General features: G+C 37.3%; 1 protein-coding gene across 8 annotated transcripts in view; it reads right to left on the bottom strand.

Moving 5' to 3' along the window:
• Nucleotides 1–21,622, bottom strand: part of VTI1A (vesicle transport through interaction with t-SNAREs 1A) — a 294,539-nt gene that overhangs the window by 200,825 nt on the left and 72,092 nt on the right. The window lies entirely within an intron of this gene.

Raw genomic sequence — 21,622 nt, 5'->3', positions numbered from 1 at the left:
TTCTTATACATTTACTAGTATCTATGGGAAACAAATACTTAACACTGGGAAGAGTGCCTATATTTTAAAAAAGCATTACATTTAAAATTATTAGATCATATCCTAAAATATCAAAAAAATGATAGTTAAGTATATCAAAATATGCTTTTTATACATTAATTATAGTAACAAATACTTAAAAAGCAGAGAGCCAGTCCTTTTCATGTACTCTACATTCCCGTGTCTCTCTTCACTACAAGCTAGAAACATTTCTTTGACCAGTGGCTCAATGGCGCAGCCTATGTGCAGAAAAGTATAGTACAACATTAACTGTACAGTCAGTTGTATAAGTTATAAAACGGGTTTAAAATTATAATATGGTCTTGTAAGAGGGACACATGAAAGAATTCAGTGTCTAATGCACCATGATTTTCACTGCTTTCTGCAAAACTGTTTAAAATAGAGAGTAAATATAAATAAATTAAAAGGGTATTTTTTTCATTAAACATGCAGCATTATAGTTTTTAATTGGTTTTAAATAGCCTCTGAATAAATTTGATTTTTTTCTGTTTTCTCCACAGCCAAAAATCTAAGTAAGAATGCTGTTTTTGTGGCCAAGTTTATGTTTCAATGGTTGTTTCCTCTTGGGTTAACACAGAACACAGTGATTTGTAATCTCTTTAAAATAGACCTTCCCTCAAAGACACTAAATACATACATTACAAATTTTAAATCAGGAACGTTATTGCAATTTAACACTTGCATCAGGTTAATTAAACAGAGGCCCATTGTTTTATGGTGAAAGGAAGGCTAAATAAAACCTGTTCTGCTACCTCATGTATGAACTTGATAAATACATTTCCTTCCATAAATCTCCTTCAATCAACACATCCTATGGGTCTCCAGTCAAATACAGAGGGGCGCGGTGGTGGCTATTTCCCTTCAAGGCTGCACATAATGATCATCGCCCACACATATTTTATTTGATACACAATGAGGAAAATATATGTATATATTTGGAAATTTCAACCAGCTCATCTCCTTAAAAAAAAAAAAGGCAAGAAACAAATCATTGACAAAGAACCACAGCTACTAGTAAAATCCGAGCAAAATCAATGAAACCATTTCTTAGACATGTAACGAAAGCTAGCATTCCACGGCACACAGTTAACTCCCTGTTATTTGTGCCTGTGTGTCCTTTAAAAAGCCAAGAGCCATCGTCTGGTGAAGTCTTTCCCATAGGCCCCAACTTTTCTCCTTTCATGCAGAGCTGGCTGCTAATCCTAACGGAGAAAAAGACTGGGTTTGAAATTAGCGCTCATTCTTCCTCTCTATTATGAGAGAGAGAGAGAGAGAGAGAGAGAGAGAGAGAGAGAGAGAGAGAGAGAGAGAGAGAGAGAGAGAGAGACCCTGTAAATTTACTCAAGCTGTTTAAACATGGACGAAGTGCAATAACTCAGACAGCCTCTGTGGCAAGATGAGCGCAATCAGAAAACACTGTTTTCGTGGCTCTTTAACTTCGCTGTCTTAACTTCCCAATCTGAGGTTTTTTAAGAAAGCACTTCAATCACACAGCGGAGGTCCGATCAATCTGACAGGGACTACAGAAAACTAAGCTCCTGGTGAAGACAAGCAGGACGCACTGGAAAATTATTCCCGTTTACTTCCGGCCCACTATCACTTCATCTACCCTCCCTGTTGCTTTGGGTAGGAAGAAATCAACAAAGTGTTAAACAAAAGCTAAAACAAAAGTCAGTCAAATGTTTTTTGTGTTTTTTTTTCAGTCACTGCCAAATGATTTAATACCCTAAAGCGCTTTTCAATCCAGAAAAAGTCATGGTTGCATTTATTTATTTATTTTGCTCCCTTAAGGCCAGATTTATCAATTAAAAAAGAAAATAAACTAGTTTCAGGATGAAATTGAAATTTTTTTCTTCCCCCACCTACTGTTAGTCTACAAACTAAAAGTGTGACAATTCTCAACATTTTAGTCGCTATTGTAATCATGGGAGGTTTTAGAAAAAACTTTATGATGTCTCACATACATGTAGTGACAGTTTACAAAGCTAAGATACTAAATTTGAGAACCGAAGTGACATCTTGCACCTTGCCACAGAGAAGAAATCTTTTTGTCCAAAAAACTATGGAGATATTCTTATGCAGAAAAGCCAGTCCATGTCTAAGGATTAATCTGCTTTGAAATAGAGATGTGGATGTCCAAAGAATAACCCCATGGAACAAATTAAAATTAAATTTGCCAATAGTTTCTACTTCAGCAGTTTCTAAACTTAATTGTGTAAAAATATATTGGTGCTAATTTGACGTTAATAAATTAAGACTATTAGAGACAGTCTTTCATTGTTGGCCTCCCAACAATTGTCAATGACACTATTTTCTGTTTGCATTTCCTCAAGCGTGTTAATGTATCTTTGTTTAGGCTCGCAAGTCCAATGGTCAATGTAAACACAGTCAATGAAACATCGGGGCTGGAAAACAAGTCTACTGAGAGGACCCATAGAAAGACCATTTGGTCTATTGCCAAGTATGCAACAAGGATACGGCATTGAAAGGCTACTTAAAAATTTTTTTATAAGATGAATAAATGACTCTTTTTTGAAAAATGTCTCCAAATTCTTTGTGTTGCGTGCAAAGTCCGGCAAGGATGAAGGTGGTCTGCAAGTTGAACTTAGTGCAGTGTGGGTTCTAGCCTTTGTCTGCCGTCTTAACTGGGGATTGTACCTTAGCTACCGTAGTTCAAGCGTAAAAATACTTTGTCTGTAATACTATATACTGTTGCCAGTGACCCTCTAAATCCTTGAACCAACTGTGTCTTCTGGTGTCACAGGAGATAATGCCAATTTATTGCAATGTGTGGCTTTTTTAACTGATTAAAATTAAGCTGTAAACATGTGACAATGGAATTAGCACATTTAGAGAGTCTGTTTTCCCACATCCCATTTTGCGCTAGTGTGGCTGGTCCCTGCAACTCTACGCGGGTGCAATTTTAATGACTTTGCTGGGTTTTGATGTTCTTATGAAAAAAGCGCTGCTTGGTGTTTGTGGAGAAGGTAGATATGGGGGCTGAAGAGCTGTGATTGGGAACATGGTGACATCGTTTCTGTTTTCCGATAGGATCGGTGTCATTTTCCTCTCAGCGATAAGACACCTTCAGTGACAGGGCCCGATTAGGGAAAATTTTATTATGAAATTCACTTTTATCGAATGAGGATAGAGTGATAAACAGTTCAGCCTCGGGGAAGGAATAGGAACAGATTCCCTCCTTTTCAAATTCCAGCTTTTCCCCTCTTCTCTCTCTCTTTTTCTCCCTCAAAAAGATGATTGTGTCTTAGTTATTATTAATGGTACAAAAGAGCTCCCTACAACATGTGATTGCTCTGATAAAACCACCTCAATAAAGAGACACTTAGATGTTGTTATAAAAGAAAATCTATTTTATATAGTTATGTATATGTGTACACACACACACACACACACACACACACACACACACAAAAGATAAAACTGCTTTCCAAATCCTTCCATTTCTGGAAGTTGCTTATATTTGTTCCTTAGGAAAATATAACATCCTAAAAGGCAATATTGACTCAATTATTCTAAATATACTCACACTTCATACTTATCTTCAGAAATAAACACTGCCAAGCAGAATTGCAAGGTAAACATTAAGAGACAGAATATCACACCCTCTAATTCTTGAACAAACATTAATGCTTCAAGGAAGAATATGAAAAAACACAGATTGTTTTTAAATAGTAAAACATCATTGCTTTTGAATTTTCGTTCTTTAATGATGTTACCTTAAACCTCTGGAGTCATAAGCTACATCTGTTTACTTGCGATAAATCAGGAATATTCTACGTAAAAGGTCATTTAAGAAGCAGGAAAATAACCATTTGACATTATTTATTTTTATTTTTTATATTTCTTTTCCTGAAGAAAAGTTTATCAAATGACTCAGAATACTCCTTTTATCTTTACAAATTTAAAAGTAGTGTCTCAGGGACTAAGAACATCTAGTGGCATTACTAAATTCTGGTACATTAGGAAGTGAATGCAATGATAGATTCCTTTTAAATTTAGAGGGTAGAATGTTGATGATAAAAGCAACTCAAAACAGCATTGATTCATGGAAAATGTGTCTGAGGGGGGAATAAGAGTGGCCTTTAGTTTGTAATAATCTTCCATACATTTCTAGTGTATCCCTAAATTCACTCTTTAAAATTCTTTTTTTTTAGCATGCTTTTTCAAATGCTGATTCTGAGCATGATCTATTTTTCTGTGCAGTTCCCTATATTATTCTAACAGAAATGTTCAGTTATCAGTGATCAGAGAATCATGTTAAAATATCTTATTCCCTTTTGAATTTAGTTTCTACATTACAGGAAAAAAGGTAGTTTTCCAAAGTCACTGCTATGAACTGAAGATGTTTACAGCTTAATGTTGAACAATCTTAATATTTGGTGCATCCTTATTAGCAACAAAAGAGAAAAGGCTACGGTTTTACTCATCACATAATAAAGTGGGAAACTAAAGTTTACTCAATGATAAAGACACTATTAGCAAATGCCTCAGTCCAACCATTTCATCCCAAACTCCTTGTTTCAGGTTTTCTGTGAAGCAAACATTATACCCGAACTCATGATAAGGCAACATTATTATACAGCCACCTAATTTTTATTACTAAAAACAATACCCAAGTAAACTTATGACATTATAATTGGTAAACAGAGACAACCAAACTCAACAACTACAGTAAGTGCTAAATTAAAAAGGGAATCCAGACTCATTATTGGCTAAAATCTTTACCACCAAATGTTTATTAACAAGTAGGCAGCAACTGGGTGGTGAACTAGTTTAAGTAGAGTAGACTTTTCTTAATTGTCTCTCTGCAGAGTAAAAGCTAATATATTTTTAAAAAAAACAACATACACGGGTATTTGTGAAAGAGCTACTTAAATGTATTAAGAATTTCAACATAAAGAAGTAGAAAAAGTCAAACCCTAAAAGGTCACAAAAGCCCCAAAGTTGCTCCATAAACGTGGGCTGGGACATGGCCACGCTTACTGCAGCACTCAAGGTTAGCGGGAGATTTTGGAAAATACTAAGCACTTTCCTTTGCAATAAAGGAAGAGAGCTGCCCATCTCTTTCATTCATTCAGCAAAATACCCCCCAGGAAGTGTACATTCTTCTGGGGAAGACAAGAAGAGTCTGATTCATGGTTTATCCTTAGTTACAGCCAACGGGAGAGGGGCCTGGTACGATATGGGAGAAAAGCTACTTTAATGGAGTGGTCAGGAGAGTCTTTTCTGAAAAAGAAACCTAGACCGTGAACTAGAAACTTTATAGTGAGAAGTTTGGCCACATTCCTTACACAGGCTAGAGATAGCACGTCCAACATGGTAATGTATCCATATGTATTTTTTAGAGGTATTTCTGGAAAGTTGCATGCTATTTTCCTTTCTCATAAAAAAATGAGTATGCTTCCTGACTCGGTTGGAGTGACGTCCCTTACACCAAAAAGGTTGCGGGATCAATTCCCAGTCAGGGCAAATACCTAGGTTTTGGGTTCAATCCCCAGTTGGGTTAAGTACAGGAGACAACTGACACATGTTGCTTTCTCACATCAATGTTTCTCTCTCTATGTATATATATATATTTCTCCCCCCCACTTCTCAAGTCAATAAAAACATATCCTCAGGTGACATTTAAAAGTGAGCATGTTAAAGACAAAACAGGTAATAAAATTTCTCGAAGTAAAGAATCCTGAATAGAGAATCTGTATACATCACAGTACACTTATTTCTAAGCATCACCGACCCTCATCTCTCTAACTTAGAGGCATTTCAAGGTCATACACTCTTTGGAACAGACTCATCACTGAAATTCCTTGTCTGGGAGTGTACAGAACCAGTGAAGAATAAGTTTTTACTACCTCACCTGTCCTAAAAGTGGGCCACATGCCATGAACACATTCAAATACGTGCATGGCGCGCACCCACTTATCTGTGTGCCCGCTCTGGGTCATCCGCTGTGGGATATGGACTACCTTCTCCACATCAGACTAGTCCTGTCTTCATCTCCTAAAACTCTGCTTTTCCTCAGAGGACACCTCATAAAGGTACCCAAGCGTGGGGACATGCTACCTCTCTGTGCTGTGACAGGCGACATCTGGAACGGCTGTGTGGACCTGCATGCACGGGACTCACACTTTACTGAAAGCAGCAGGAGTCCTTCCTCGGAGGGCTGCCTGATTGGTTAGAGGGGAACGGATGGAAGGAAGGGAAGAATAGCTGATGAAGAAATAATCCAACGCGGCTGTGCAGGATGGCAGCTCAGGGGATGCAGGCAGGGAGAGGGAAGGAGAGGCCGGGTTCCTTTCGGTGGTTGCATTTGAAGTGGGGAGGCGGCCTGCAGTGAGCAAACTTCAGATGTGAAGAACAAAAGGCCAGGTTTCCCCCCTGCACCTCCTGCTCCCTTCCTCTCAATACTGACTGGAGGAGATGTCTCAAGCTGAAGCCCTACAGAATTTCATTTTGACAACCTGAGCTTATTAGTCAGGTCTATACCGGACAAGGCCTTCCTGAGTGTGTACAAAACAACGGAACGGAGGAGAGTTGCCAATCTGTACTTGATCTCTGTTCTACACAGGCCGAGTCAGGGTACATCAGAATAACCAATAGGTTATATGTTCATCCAACGTCTTCAATCATTAAAAAAGAAAGAGATAAAAATGTGTAGTTGATAAACATTACTGTGGATTAGGACAATGTAAACATTTTCCTCCTGCTCCTCTGGATGAATACTTTGCAGGGGAAGGGAGTTCCTAAGCGGAGGGTGGATCTGAGGTTGCAGTTACGGGAGCACTTAAGCGCCCATTGGCACAGCAAGATTCAAAGCCCTGGTAGGCTTCAAAGAAACACTTTTTTTTTTCTTCTTCTAGAACTCTTTGCTTTCTAGTAAAGCTGCAACCACAATGTTCTCTCTCTTAATGCCACCATAAAAAATCAAAACACTTTAAAACAAATTGATGTAGTCTTTAATACAGTCACCGCATCATCACAGGACCCTTGCACCCTGCATGGCGACAACCGTGGGGAAGCCTACCACACATCTCTCTCTTTGTTGCCTGCTTCAATGCTTAAAGAAAAATGGAGAGAGAGAGAGAGAGAGAGTGTGTGTGTGTGTCTCAACTGAGATATGGGCACCTTTGATTGACAAGACCTAATCAGCTTATCTCCACACTAATAAAGTTGGGGCCTGTGGAGCTGGTCTGTGCCCAGCACCGAGTGAACTTTGCCTACCCAAAGCCTCCCGGGCCAGGTCTCGGGCTCTGCTTCTCAAAACTGGTTCAGATCAGTTCTTAATGGGCTGTTTTCATCTTGATAAACCTCCGTAGTCTTCTCCGGAACTTTTCTTTTTTTTAGGTTACTATTTATTAAAGGGGATGACTTTAAAAAAAAAATTAAAGGATGACAGGAATCTCTGCACATTATGTAACAAAGAGAGCCCTTTATGATTTCTGCTGTATAATACTCTGAGATGCTCAATTCCTTCTGCTGGAGCCCCAATGCTGAGCAAGCCATCATCTGTCTTCATTCCGGTACCTTGTGTCGCTAACTTGCTCATGACAGACACCCACTAAATGTGTCCTGGTGGGAAGGAACATAAGGTCAGGAAACACGCAGGAACCGGGTTTGGAGGGCGAGGGGAACACAAGCATGCATGTATACACACATGCACGAATATATTTTTTCTTCAGGTTGACTTGGAGGAGGGCCTTGCGAACCATGAATTTTCCATGTAGTTCAAGAACAACGTCTTTGTTCTTACCTGTAATTGCTATGTAAAGACCACACTCAAGAGGTGATGTGTAAGTAAAGTTATTAAAGGACAACACAATGGAGACCTGGAACAGAAACCCCTCTTTACATGGGCCAACGTGAGGGTAAAACACACAGTGGACATTTTGATCTTAACGGTCATATGCACTTATCCAAAGAGAGAAATGGGCTCACTGGACAAAGCAAGCTTTATAGAAAGAACTCCAGGGGAGGGGGTGGGCTGGAGGGATCAATGAGGGGAAAAGGGGTACATCTGTGTAACTTTCAACACTAAAGACACATTTTAAAAAAAGGAAAGAAAGAACTCCAGTGTAGGGAGAATTTTCAAAATTATAATTTTTCAAGGATGAAAAACACATTTGTACTTCTCGCTACATATAAATGGTTGTTAAAACCATTCAGCAATGCTGCTTTCAAGCTGCAATATATCTTATTTATTATAATCACCTGTATAAAACCAGATAATTTTAAGAATATTCCCCAAATGCAGTTTTCTACAGATTACAGGAAACCCTGAGCCATATTTTTCATTCAGATTGTAGTCTTCATGCTGTAATTGCTTTATACAAAGCCCAATCCAACCTTATCACTCAATATTATCTTCACTGCTGAACATCGGAAGATGATTTCGCAATAAAATTTAATTTACAGAGCTTATTTTCCACTAATCTTCCAGCAGAGGAAAAATGAAACACACCAAGGTACACACTCCACGCTATGACCCTAGTGGTATTTTATTTTTATTTTTATTTTTGGACTAGTAAGACCCAAAACATCTCAATGTAATCATACTGAAATGTTGTCATTATTTTAATTGTCATAACATCATATCTTAGAAAAAGAAGTAAAACAGGCTATTAGGAACATGTATGAAAATAAGCTTCTTCAAATGATAAAGTTCCCCTGGGGTAAGCATTTTCTTTTTTCCTTAAGAAAGGAAATAATACAAAAATATGGTGCTAGTAAGGGTATTTTATTTCCAACTATTAATCTACCAATCATGGTCAACAGTATTTGAGAGTTTTAAGTAAAAAACGAAACCAAACAGCAATAAATAGGGACTAGACATCAAGATTGTTTTCTGTACCACATGACAAAATCCAGTCTGTCATCTCTAAGGCTCATTCCGGCTCTGAGATTTAAAAATATAAATGCATAGAAACTGCCAATTTTGGAAAAGTAAATTAATAGTAGAAGTTCTATTTCTATAGGTCATTTCACCTCTATCGATCATTGATGTCCTAGAAAGCATTCATCTTTTAAAAACAGAAAGCTTATTATTAGTATTTCTTTTTATATTGAGGACTCCATAATAATGAACTAATAGGATATAAGCCAAAAACATAATAGCTTCGTTATGCACTGGTGCAAAATACTCAAAGAATCTTCATGAAAACTCAAATTCTTCATCTACATGATTACATATTTAAAAAAAAAAAAAAAAAAAAAAAAAGATGAATGATCCTGAATGGGGTGAGAGATTAGGGCTCTATGCCTGGGCTGAATGAGACTAGCACTTCCTAAACCAGATTTAAATTGCTCTGCCTCTTTTTAAAGTTATACCATAACAAGGCCAAAGTGATACTGAATCATTTATGAGGTTTTTAAGAGTTGAAATATCAGAGTCATATATGTGCAGCAGTATTGTTCTGACATTTGAATTTCAGCAATAGGCAATTCTGAGACATTTTGTTATGTAAAACTTGGCATTTCCATGTTAATATACAAAACAATGATGATGTGAAAAGCCACTTCTCTACCAATATTTAAAACTTAAACACTTAATAAAACTTTAGAAGCATAGATCTCTAAAATTAAAACCCACACAAGAAGTCCTTACCTAAAAGCTTTCAATGTTTATCCACATAAAAAGAACATGCTGAACATTCATCTTCCTACACTGCTTTTTTTCATTTACCAGTTACACAGAAAAAGCAAAAAACATTACTAATTGCTTTGTAGACTACTTATTGCCAATTTAACTTTCTTTTCATTTCGTGTGTGTGTGTGTGTGTGTGTGTGTGTGTGTGTTTGAGAGAGAGAGAGAAAGAGAGAGAGAGAATATTCCTACCATGAACCACAGATTATTTAAGATTGCTTCTCAAATGTTAAAAACTATATTGGATACAATATAATTAAGTATATTTCACTTTCCTGAAGAGCATGAATCTCAGCCAGTTGTAATTTTATAAGAAACTAAAATGAACTATTCATGAATGACTACCATGTCCAATGATCATCTCCTCAAACACCCAAACTAAAATGTTTTGACATTATGATCTCTTGGTAGAAACAGTAAAGACATGTTTTTGAAAGGCTGAAATAAGTAGGGTAATAATGAAGAACAAAATGTATAACATTTTCAAGCTGCAAATTAACAAGCAGATATCGACTTTTCTTTGAGGTCAATAACAGCTCTTATTGATCTAAAAAGTTAATACCTACTAAGGTCAATATAAGATCTCAAGGGTCACCACATCTGGATTGGAACTTCCACTTCCTTTCACATATGAATATTGCTGAAATGGGCACAACTGTGTTTGGAGAAATCGGGAAAACGTCATTATGATGCCAGAATAACCCAAAGAAGGCCAAGAAAGCTAAACACAGAATTTTTAAAGTCTGTTTCTAGAGATTTTTCAGGGTCCTTGACCTTGAGATGTAAATTCTAATAGTGTTACACAATTGGGGCCATTAAGTAAGGAGAAACAAAAATAATTGAAAATTATGTTTTTAATTACAAGTGTTTGTTCATAATATTGACATGGAATCTCTCTCTCTCTTGCTTTATATTATTTGGGAACTATAATGTGGAATAAACCTTCAAAATAGATGTTAGGCACTTTTAAATAAGGAGAAAATTATTTTTAAAAATTAAACTGTCATTTTGGGAAATTTAGAAGAGCAAATAATTATCATCTTAATAGTCTTACAAAACCATTTGTATCATTATCATGCAGTCTGTTGTAATTTTGTGGATTGAACAATATATTGACTATTGCTGATAATTCTTCTAATAATTAAAATACCAGACTTCAAACTATACTACAAAGCCACTGTTCTCAAAACAGCCTGGTACTGGCACAAGAACAGACAAATAGATCAATGGAATAGAATTGAGAACCCAGATATCAACCCAAATCACTATGCTCAATTAATATTTGACAAAGGAGGCACGAATATACAATGGAGTCAAGACAGTCTCTTCAATAAATGGTGTTGGGAAAATTGGAAAGACACATGCAAAAGAATGAAACTAGATCACCAACTTACACCATTCACAAGGATAAACTCAAAATGGATACAGGACTTAAACATCAGACGGGAAACCATAAAAATACTAGAAGCATCCACAGGTAGCAAAATCTCAGACGTATGCCAAAATAACTTCTTCACTGATACGGCCCCTAGGGCAATGGAAGCTAAAGAGAAAATAAACAAATGGGACTACTTCAAAATAAAAAGCTTTTTTACAGCAAAAGAAACCATCAATAAAACAACAAGAAAGCCCACGGTGTGGGAGATCATATTTGCAAATATTACCACTGATAAAGGTTTAATCTCCAACATTTACAGACAGCTTATACAACTAAATAAAAGGAAGATGAATGATCCAATTAAAAAATGGGCAATGGACCTAAACAGAATATTTTCAAAAGAAGACAGAAGGAAGGCCAAAAGGCACATGAAAACATGCTCAAAGTCACTAAGTATCCGAGAGGTGCAAATCAAAACAACAATGCGGTACCATCTCACACCTGTCAGAATGGCCAACATCAACAAATCAACAAACGACAAGTGTTGGCGAGGTTGCGGAGAAAAAGGAACTCTCGTGCACTGCTGGTGGGAATGCAGACTGGTGCAACCACTGTGGAGAACAGTGTGGAGTTTCCTCAAAAAACTGAAAATGGAACTCCCATTTGACCCAGTAATCCCACTTCTAGGAATATATCCCAAGAAACTAGAAACACCAATCAGAAAGGATATATGCACCCCTATGTTCATAGCAGCACAATCTACAATAGCCAGAATTTGGAAACAGCCTAGGTGCCCGTCAGCAGATGATTGGATCCAAAAACTATGGTACATCTACACAATGGAATACTATGCTGCCATAAAGAAGAAGGAATTCTCATCATTTGCAGCAACCTGGATGGAATTGGAGAGCATCATGCTGAGTGAAATAAGCCAATCAACGAAAGAGAAACACCACATGACCTCACACATCGGTGGATGATAAAGATCTTTATAAACTGATGAACCAAGAGACAGATATAGAGAAAGTAAAGCAACAGGCAGACTGTCAAATTACAGTGGGGAGGGTAGGGATATCAGGGGGAGATAATAGATCAACCGAAGGACTTGTATAAATGCATATAAGTACAACCAATGGACATAAAACTATGGGGAGGGAGGGGATGTGTGGGAGGGAGGGAGGGGGGCAATAAAAAAAAAATCAAGAAAATATGTAAAAAATAAATAAATAAATAAATAAATAAATTAAAATAAAAAAAAATAAAAAAAAAAAAATAAAATGGTCTACTCATTCTTTTTTATCTTTGGGTTTTCTTTTTTATTATTTTATTAAATGTGTTGGGGTGACATTGAATAAAATCATTTAGGTTTAAGTGTACAATATATAACACATCATCTGTATATTGCAATTTATGTTTACTACTTGAAGTCAACTCGCCTTCTGTCTCATCTGAAAGACAGCACGTGGTGGGGGGTGCGGGGGGTGGGGGGCATATGAACATTAAATCCATGTTCCCCGGCATCCTAAAATTGAGTATTTATTAACTTGATCCTTTTCACAGCCAAATAAGTGTTCATATAATTCTTTAAGAATTACTAGAAGCACTGAGGGAGGAAGAGGAAAGAGAGAAGGAACACACTCTCCTTGAGCATTTACTAAGTACCAAAACTGGGGCAAGACGCTTTCAATAGACATGGGTCTGGTTAGTTACCAAATTTTCTACAGCTATAAGCAGAGGTCAGGTCTGCAGCAATTGACAATGTTACACAATGGGTATTCAATAACTATGAAGATACTACGATTGCAATATCAAGTTCTTTTAAAACAGTTTGGGATTTACAAAAAAATTAGAATAGTACAGAGTTCCATACAGTTCACACTCAGTTTCCCCTGTTGTTAGCATGGTACATTGCTATGCTACATTTGTCACCATTAAAGAACCAATACTGATACTTATTGTGAACTAAAGTCGATATTTTATTCATATTCCTTCGTTTTCATCTGATGTCTTCAGATACTTTGTCTAACGTTTCAGGACACCACCCAGGATACCACGTTACATTCAGTCACTTGTCTCCTTACATTGGTCCTGGCTATGACAGCTTGCAAAGTTCTTTAAGCACATAGTTTAGAAATGGTATAAATAAGTGTGCTGACTTGTATCTATTGTCAACACTTAGATGAAAGCATGAGCAGCAGAATAATCTTTTGTTACAGATCTAAGGAATATACATTTGAGAAGCAAATGGAGATAAATGTCTGGTAGGGAGGAAAGTAGATGATATTGACTTCTTAATGTGTCTGTTAATAGAACATAGATAATAAAGTTTCACTTGTCACAAGTTCTAGATTATAACCACTGACCTGACCTGTGCCATCTACTCCTCCACCTTTTCCTACCATGTGGTTACTAGCCAGGGTTTTCATTGATGGAGTATAAGGCAACGAAGTAGGCAAGGAATAAATACACTGCCCATCTGTACTGGTTCTCTCTCTTTTTCTTTTTAAAATAAATTTGTATTGATTTCAGAGAGGAAAGGAGAGAAGTATCAATGATGAGAGAGAGTCATCAATCAGCTGCCTCCTGCACACCCCCTCTGGGCATTGATTCTGCAACCCTGGCATGCACCCCAACCAGGAATTGAACTGTGACCTCCTGGTTCACAGGTCGATGCTCAACCGCTGAGCCATTCTGTAAAGTTGTGCTTAGAAAGTGGCTGTCCAGGTGGAAGTATGTTTCCTAGTCCCCTTCCATGTAAGTGGCACCATTCACCTTGTCTTTGCCCGTGAAATGTCTGTACAATCAATATGTGCCGAAAGCTGCTTTAAGGGCGGTGTGTGTTCTCCATTCTCTGTCGGACCAGTGCCTGAATGTCCAGGACCCCAAAGCCTGAGGGCAGGGCAGAACCACAAAGTGGGAAGAGCCTGGACTTCTGAATCAGCACACAGAGGCTGTCTGCTCACTACGGGCATTTGAGTTGGACTGTTCCAAGGGTGAGAAGTAAACTTGACTTCACCCAGCTACTGGGGCATTTGGGGTTTGTTTATCACAGGACTTAGAATCACTACGCAAAGTAGCAAGTGGAATCCTTCTTTTACTGAGCACTCTGATGGACTGAACATGTGCTGGGTATTTTATATTTGGAGTAGACTCTGCTTAAGTTAAACACTATAAGATTACCAGCAGGTTACAACCACCTCCCTACAGAAGATTTATATGTTAGGAAGCGAATACTTGGAAAGGCTAATGAACTTGCCCAAGATCTCCCAGCTATTATGTGGCAGATCTGAGATTTGAACCTGGGTATGTTTAGTTACAAAGATCCAAACACATTCCATTTTGCCTCACTGCAGGTGAAAGAGGTGATCTGAATTGGTGCTTGGATTAAAAAAAAATAATAATTCCTATGCATCTTCTATGTGTACCTTTTTTTTTTTTTTTTTTTAATCCTCGGAGGAGAGCAAATACTATAGATGTGCTCTCCCTACTTTTTATGTGGTGGGCATGAGGTCCTAATTTACAAGGGGTGGGTGTGGGACGATTAGCAAGCTTGAGTTTGTTAGCATTTTCCAGATCAAGACAATGTTGTACAAAGATGCGGAAGAGAAAGATACAGGCCACCTTTGTAACCTGCTGCTAATCTCACGGTGTTTAATTTGAGAAAAGTCCAGCCACTCACGGAGGGCACGGAAGCGTGGTTGCTCCACGAGGTTTACAGTGAACAAAGGAGAGAACAGAAAGACTTGACTTGTTCGTACAACAGTAGGAATTTAAAGACCTATATGGGGTGTGCGTTCTACGGGAAGCCCAAGCAGGAAGAAAAATGAAACGCTGTACCTTGTACACAGCAATCAAAATGAGGGGGCTCATTGTAGTAGGAAAATGCACAGCTGGCAGGCAGTATCAGTGGGGCAATAAGATATTTGGTCCATCTTAATGCTTACCTTTTTGGAGTCATAGCGTTTAAAAAAAAAAAAAAAAAAGGTCTCCTTTTTATATATTAACAAAGTCACTCCAGTCAATCTCTTTAACTCACCTACATGAAAAATTTAGATGACTTTGTAAAAGTCCTATGCTAACACCAGTGAGAAAAATTGGTCCTTTAAATCTGTGCAGCTTTCTTAAGATGGAGTTTTGTTTGTTTAATAACAAGTCCTACTCATCAACAGGTCTGCATAGAGCATGGAACATTATGGGTAATTCATAGATATGCTAATGAGGAAGAGGAAAACCAAATGAAAGTTCATAAGCCCTTCTGGTTGGTGAAAATTGATGGCATTTGAGAAAGTATTCAGGGGATCGGTGTACTCAATCTCAACAAATAATTTCCATTTCAAATAAGTTAACTACTGATTGATACAATGAGGTAACAGATGTAAAAGTAGACTGAAATTTTCAAAGTAGATTATAGTGTTATTTCTAATGTAAGTGTTATTATTTTCAGCACATGCTACAAGATTAAGATTTACCAAAATTTATGATGTAAAGCATTAAAAATATTCAATGTACTAAATAAAAATCATTGCACAACTGACTATGAAAATGGAGAGGTTAATTGGGGAGGTTACTCTGAAACAAGAAAAATTTTAGGAAAAATGTTTTTAAAGTTAATGTTATCATTTTCAAGTATACTTAGTAATTAAGATGAGCATTAGAGCCCTGACCAGTGTGACTCACTTGGTTGAGCATCATCCTATACATCAAAAGGTTGCTGGTTTGATTCCCGGTCAGGGCATATTTCCAGGTTGTGGACTTGATCTCCATCTCCGGGGTGTGCAGGAAGCAACCCACCAACGTGCATCAATATTTCTCTCTCTCTCCTTCCCTTCCTCTCCTTCTAAAAATCAATACCCCCCCCCCGCTTTTTTTTAAAGCCAAGCATTAGATAGTCCATAGGACACATTCTAGAAAGTCTCATAAGCCACGTATTCGCCCCAGAGCCTGATTGCTCATGGTTTACCCAAGTCCCCTCTCCCCTATTCCAGAAGGCCCACCTCTTCCGAGGCTTCCCCTGACACAGTGAAATAGACTTAATTATTTCCTCCACCCTACTTCAAATACACTAGATATGTTTATTATAGGGATTTATTGATATGTATTTCCCTAATAGATATTTTGCCAAGATATTCCAGCTTATTAAAGGAGCCTAGTATTCTAAGTGCCTAGGACAGTAGCAGGGTCTGTTCCCTCCTAAATTACATAAAATCCATCACCCCTTTCAGGTGTGTAGACTATCTCCCTTACCTGACTCACCAGTGCAAATCTTGCTAATCATATTAATTTAAGGCAGCATTTTTCTTGCCATTTCAAAGATCAACTTAGCCGAGTCCAGATCTAATTTCACAGGAGGAGCCAATATTTGTTTTCTGAATAAATGTTAAAGTTCCACTATGCTGCATTCAAGGGTTGTGTGTTGCAAACAGCATTGAAAATGGAAATAAAGAAAATTAGCCCTATTGTAAAGGTATATTTTATGTTCATATAAATACCAACCTTTGAATATGGACCAGGACCTTCGATTGTTGGCTGTGATGAGATTACCAACAAGGAACATAATGGCAGAATTACACAACAACATGCTCATTTTTTTCTCCAAAAGGACAGTCTTCAAAAACGCTTTTCTCCTTGTTTGGCTTTAGGGAGGGTCCTTCCTCTCTCTAAATAAACAGATATTTATTTAACTATGACTTAAGAGTTTATATCTCAAGATGCAAAGGCCAACACTGTGCCACACATGAATTGCGACCCACCATGACAGTCTCTTTGATAATGACTTTACTTGGAAACTCATATTCTTCAATAAAGAAAAAAATTATTTTTTTAGTGTTGACTTTGTTCTCTTAACGGCAAAACACTGTAGCCCAACAGGAAATACAGACGAAAGCTTCAAATGGAGAGAGAGCACACACAAAAAGCCATTTTTAAAGCTCATGTCCGTCAACTTTTCCACTTGATATAAGTCGTACACAAAGTCTTAGTCCAACGAACCCATGCTGTGAAAATTCTGTGGTGCCCAACTCAGAAAATGCTGTTAAATACATAAACACTGCTGAAAAGAAGACTTCTAGGCACTGGAAATCGGAGTCAAAGGGAAAATAAACCTGATTAAAAAAATTCCCAAGGAAAGTTACACAAGCACAGTGCAACAAGGTCATAAGCTTAACCATCCTCTGCTGTCACATTTGAAAGTAAATTGGCATTCCAGCGATCTGCTTTGGTCGTCACTCTTTTTCTCAACTCACAGAGATGCCACGGAATAAGAATGGCTTCACGTGTGTCTCACAGACCAACTGGAAAAGTGATAGGCAGTATGGCTTAAGACACCTTTAAAAATGAGTATAATACTTTTTAATGGATTAAAAATGAACCCTATGCATTCACTTGGACCTCCAAAGGAGAAGGTCCTCCAAATAGGGTTTAAATGGCATCCTTTTCTTACCACTGCGAAGTGCACCAATATCTCAGAGTCCCTCACAAATTAAACTTAAGCGCAACTTGAAAGTATTCTTTAAGAGTTTTACCCAGAGGACAACCTCCTCTGTTCTTTCCAGAGCAGAACCCCAGCTTTGTGAGATGTAAGACTTTAAATAGGATTTTAACTCTAAAGTAAGTGATCACTACACATTACACATTATTATTTTACCACTGGGTAGACTTTTTAAAACTCACAGAGCATGGGCAAGTAATCCTTCTCAGCATTAAAAAATACATATTCAAGCAGAGATATCTTTAATTCTGAAAGCATAACCACACAGACCACCACTCAAAATAATGAATGAAGAACATTTTCTAAAGATAACTTTTTCTGTCAATAAGTTTAATATTTCTATAGAAAGATATTTTCGCTAAATAGTTGTGCTTGGATGAAAATAGTTAAAATCAACCCAATTGCATAATCCCATTTTCTGTTCCAATATTGTAAAACATGAAGTGTTAATTTACTATTGCTGCAATAATAGGGACATGTCATATTCTGAAATTTCAATCAGTGCCTATACAAAATTACTCAAGTTAAAAATCTCAAGTGTTTATTCCTGGCAGATTTGGCTTAGTGATTGAGCACTCACCTATGAACCAGGAAGTTGCTGGTTTGATTCTCAGTCAGGGCATATGCTTGGGTTTTGGGCTCGATCCCCAGTGTAGGAAGTGCAGGAGGCAGCTGATCAATGATTCTCTCTCATCATTGATGTTCCTATCTCTCTCTCCCTGTCCCTTCTTCTCTCATAAATCAATAAAAAATATTTTTTTAAAATCTCAAATGTTGTGTGAGACACAACATTCTGTACTCAGAACCCCCAGGACTGGAATATCTCATCATTCTAGCTCTGCATCCCTGAAGTACCTGACGCTCAGTGAAGTTCAATAAAAGCTTGTGGAATAAGTGAAATACAATATTTGCTTTCTTTCATATAATGTCTACCACTCCCACTAGTATTATAGAGTCATAAAGTTATTTTTCTGCCAACTGATAACAGCTTTAAGAGCAAGGCACATACAGTTAATACTTTTGGGGTCTGTTTCCCAGGAGACTTATAAATGACTTCTCAGTAAATGAAGGAACTAAACAAAGCTCTCTCATATTTCTTCTAGGAGATGTTAGCTCAGTTCCAAGCAAACTTATGACTTTGAAAATAGTTTTCATCGGCCAGTGTGGCTCAGTCATCTTGTGCACCAAAAGGTCACCAGTTTGATTCCCAGTCAGGGCATGTGGGTTCAGTCCTCAGTACGGGTGCAAACATACATTAATGTTTCTCTCTCTCTTCCTCTTTCCTGTCTTTCTAGAATCAATAAAAACGTACTAACAATAGTTTTACTTATGCACTCGTTTCTATTCCTGTGCACTGTTTTACCCATTCATCTTTTTATAGATGCTACATTAATACATTCAAGAAATTGTACTTTGGAATCAAATTAACACTGTATATAGTGAACACTCATATTTCTTGAGAGAAGAATGAAGAGATGAAATGAAAAAGAAAGGAGAAGAAGGTAAGATAATTAAAATAATGAGGATGAGGTAGAAGGATAAGAAAATATCAGCAGCCAGGGAAGAAACTTCTGAAATGATAAAGTAAATGACTGGCTTTAAGTCTGATATAAACTTGGTCTCCATAGATATTTCCAAAATGGATTAAAATTTCTAAATGAGTTCTATGGTGAGTTGATTAAAATAATAATAGCAATAAGGTGACTTGAAGGACAGTATCAAGAACCAAAGAATAGAATGTGATAAGTTGCAGTATTGTTCTCTTATACCTCATAATCTCCATATAACCCTTTGAAAGGCTCAGGAAAACTCCGTCAGTAGTTCAATCAAGACTTTTAAACAATTAAAGATACGAAGGAAGTCACCTCACATTGTAAATGTATTTCTTTAAAAAGTTCCTAACATGAAACACATTTGTTTGATTTTTAAAATGTAAGCTGATACCGCTAACGATGGCTTTTCCTGTAGAAATAGGCAAATAGAAAGAAAAACAGTGGCATACATAAATGATCTCATTCTCATGAAAATGCTAGAGTTCTAAGAATTATTTGTTTTCCAGAAGAAAACATACAGAAATAATACAGGCTGGCAGTGGTAACACCCTGTTGTAAGATCGATGACCAAATGGAATGCCTGAGGTAACCTTGAGAGAAGGTGTGCCAACTATAAGCTTGGTATAAATTAAAAAAAGAAGTCATACTTCCATATCTTCTCCTCCTTGTACATCATTTCTTTAAGAAAAAGAAACCAATAAGTTCCAAAAGTTTTTCCTTTTGAAAGATGCTGTTCTACTGCTAGTATAACAAAATGATTAGTATAAAAAATTTATATCATAACCCAAAGGCAGACTGAACATGACTAGGCCAAGAGCTAGCAGGGAAGCACAAAATGTACAAGGAACAGGGAGTCCATCACAATTACTCTCCCCTCCCCCTCTCTCCCTCCGGAGATTCCCTCCCCCCAACACATATTACTTTAGTAAGAAGCAAGAATGGAAGGAAAAAAAAAAAAAAAAAAAGCAGCTTTGTGCTCGCTTTCTCATGTCTCCATCCATGTTCAAACTCATCCCAGGAATTATCAGGATGACTCCTAGGCAGAGGCTGTGAGTGGCACAGCTGTCTTTACCTCTACGAAGCCTTGCTTTTCCTCACAGACTTGGCTTTATAGCCTATAAGAAGCCCCCAAGCCTTATATGACAAACAACTACCTAACTGTTTAAAGCTTTATAGTGAATCTACCATTAGTAGTTCATGGTAGCTAATCCACCATTAAAAAGTCCAAGAAGACTGAGGTTGGTTTTTGGGCCACTCTTCAATTGAAATTTTCCACGTTGACTGTATCGATAGTTTGATGTGGATGCTATATTTTAGCACACGCGGAAAGAAAAACTATCAAATCCCACTCAATCTTATAACCTTGATCAATACGTGGATCTGTGAACTTCTTTGATGACTTCCTTCAGAAGGAAGAATGACTTCCTTCAGCAGGAATCCCTGTGTCACAGTAAGAATATCCACAACCCAGCTGAGTCCTAGGTGGGAAGAGGCTCGCCAATGGACTATTTCATTAAAGAAGATTCCTTGATGATGAGCATGCTCTATAGGCAGGGTGTTCCATTCCCCAAGGATGTCAAGGTAACACTTTTAAAAAATTCCTTTAATCTACACAATTTTTTCATCACAACAATTATTTTTCTAGGAGACAGAGAAAGATAAATGCTTGTATATCATCAAATGACCAACACAATAATAATAATATTTATATTTATATAGTGTTTTATGGTGTATAAACTGTTTTCATACATGCTATCATTTCTTAGGAATATGCCCAGACAGGCAATATTATTTCCATTTTATTGCAAAAGTCACTGAGACTCAGAGAGGTTGTATGAGTGGCTCAAGGTCACACAGAAAGAGCTAGAGCCTGAGCCTGATCCTTTGACCTCATGCTCAGGGCTCTTGGCTTTATTCACATTCTTCACAAGGACAGTAACTTCTAAAGGTAAGCCCAAGGACAAAACAAACAAAAGCTGGCTTTTATGCCAGTCAGGACTGAAAGGCAATCTATCAATTATCTCAGAAGGAAGGGCTGCTTCTGCTACTAAAAAATCTGGAGGGTTTATGGTTTTCTTTAGTTTTCTCACCATGACTATACCACCAACACCATCTGTGTTCTTCCTACTCAGTTTCTTAGAATTACTCCCATAAGCCAGCCAATACAGAATGGCCATGAACCCAGGGCAACAATGGCCATTCACAAAAGAAATTATTTGGAATTATTTTTATGGTACCTGCTCTACCAAAATAAACATTTTTTTTTTTTTTTTTTTTTTTGTTAAACAAGTTTTAAAAAAATAATGGAAATGTTAACTGTATATTTTTGTGATGTATATACTGGGCAAGGACTCTCTAAAATTTGTTAAACAGATGGTGCATTAACTATACTTTGCAAAACAAAACAAAAAAGGAAAGCTCAGTAATAAAAAGCTGATGACCACGAAGGGGTTAATGAACATTGATTTACTCTGTAAAAACAA

This window comes from Pipistrellus hanaki (genome assembly GCF_964339955.1).
Source record: "Pipistrellus hanaki genome assembly, chromosome: 14".
NCBI lineage: Eukaryota > Metazoa > Chordata > Mammalia > Chiroptera > Vespertilionidae > Pipistrellus > Pipistrellus hanaki.
Note: the sequence above shows the minus strand (reverse complement) of the source record. Positions and strands in the feature narration are given on the sequence as shown.